This window comes from Rhipicephalus sanguineus, chromosome 4 (assembly GCF_013339695.2).
Source record: "Rhipicephalus sanguineus isolate Rsan-2018 chromosome 4, BIME_Rsan_1.4, whole genome shotgun sequence".
In the NCBI taxonomy this organism is placed as follows: Eukaryota; Metazoa; Arthropoda; class Arachnida; order Ixodida; family Ixodidae; genus Rhipicephalus; species Rhipicephalus sanguineus.
In genome coordinates this window covers 31,127,326-31,129,256 of record NC_051179.1, presented here as the reverse complement: position 1 = coordinate 31,129,256, position 1,931 = coordinate 31,127,326, and positions in this window count along the sequence as shown.

Here is a 1,931-nt window from a genome sequence, read left to right as displayed (position 1 = left end):
TGCAGGGAGAAAGAAGTAAAGAAGAAGTAAGAAGGGCAAAGAAGTGCATTTGCGCTGTACATTTAGACTCAGGAATATGTACCAACTAGAGCCAAATGAAGATTTATCTTAGTGCCCAGAATCGACGCCCGCAGGGAACGCGAGCCGTGGTTTCACGTGCCGCTGCCAAGCGCCGTCTTTATTTTCTTCTGTTGAGGTCGTGCGCTCTGCGGTTTTGTTTGCCGCCGCCCAAAGGAAGGCGCTGCAGGGCTTTAGGACAACGCGAGCGCAAGAGTACTAGAGTGGATAAACTTCTGCGCATGCGTCCTGGCGGCTCGCAAATTTCTTGGGTCCCCAGTTCTAAAACTGTCTAGTGTTTCGCCGGAGTTTGGATGTGCGCCTTCGACTTGTACTTCGACATACAGGGCGTGGTCTCCCGTGCGCTCGCGATTATCTCTTGAGTATCTCTACGTCTTGTGCTTTCAACGCAAACTTTGCGGTGAAGCCATAGACCACACGAAAGTCACATGCTCGCTGCAGCTGCCGCGTTTGGGAAAGGAGTGATCTGCTAGCTGGAAGAGCAAAAGTAGGGGTTAGTTGAAGTAACAACTTTGACAGTTCGCGCTCGTCCTATGTATACATATGAGTTCTTTTCGTGTTTGCTTCTTTGTGTTTGAGCAGCGCGCTGCAAGTGTCGAGCTGTGACAGTTGTTCGCACTCGCCTTGTGTGTTCTTTTCCTGAAATAAAAACGGAATATATATATATATATATATATATATATATATATATATATATATATATATATATATATATATATATATATATATATATATATATATATATATACGTAGATTATGAAGGGTCTGTCTTCGGTTGCCGTAAAATAATTAGGAAAAAGGTATACGCTTCTAAAAAACTGTTTATTTCTCGACGTTTCGATCGGAGACCGACCTTCATCAGGATAATGAAGATCGGTCTCCGATCGAAACGTCGACAAATAAACAGTTTTTTAGAAGCATATACCTTTTTCCTATATATATATATATATATATATATATATATATATATATATATATATATATGTGTGTGTGTGTATGTATACCATAATTATAGTTTATGTCGACAAACAGATCCGTAACCTCTCTGAACGTTCAAGTATAATGCTTGCGGCTAATTCACTACTCAGAAGATAGAGACAATTTACTGCATTAAAAATGCTGTTCTATAATGCACGAAACCTACTGAATAAGGTGGTTCGGGGGAACATGGAAATATTCTTGATATGAAGACATCCTTGAACAGGCGCTGGAGCCAACGTTTTGACAAGTGGTCTTGTCTTCGTCAAGTTTATTAGCCGCTTTTTATGAAACCTACCATATGCATTGCAAACACTTCCCTATATTGGTTGCCACTCCATTTCTATCAGTCTCTGCAAACGTTTTAATATATATTGTGTACACGTGTTCTTTTGAGGAAACTGAAAACAACTTCTATGTATTGGCAGGCCTGGAACTCTTGTGATAGGTCGCAACGATGTCGTTATTCACATTGTGGATCATGAAATTAATGTTGAATGTCATAAACGTTGACACTTTTCAGAGCAGTTCACTGAACGTTGCGATTCGTTTGATGAAGGCGAAAGGCTAGAGAGAGAGAATAAACATCTTTATTTGAGAAAATAGCTCCGGAGAGGCTTCCTTAGTCTAGGACGTCTCAAGCTAGGACAGTGTCCTGGGCCCTTGCGTTAGCCTTAGCTGATCGGCGAGGTTGTTGCTAGCCTAAGATCCCTCCCAAGAAGGCAATCAAGCGGATGATAATTTATCTCGAACTCCTAACGGTAATTAAGATTGTGCCTTACAGCTTCCTTATAGCGATTGCCATTTCTTCGTTCAATTGCCTACTAATGTGAAGGTTCGGACTAGTTGGTACTCCATCGTACAATATTAACAGC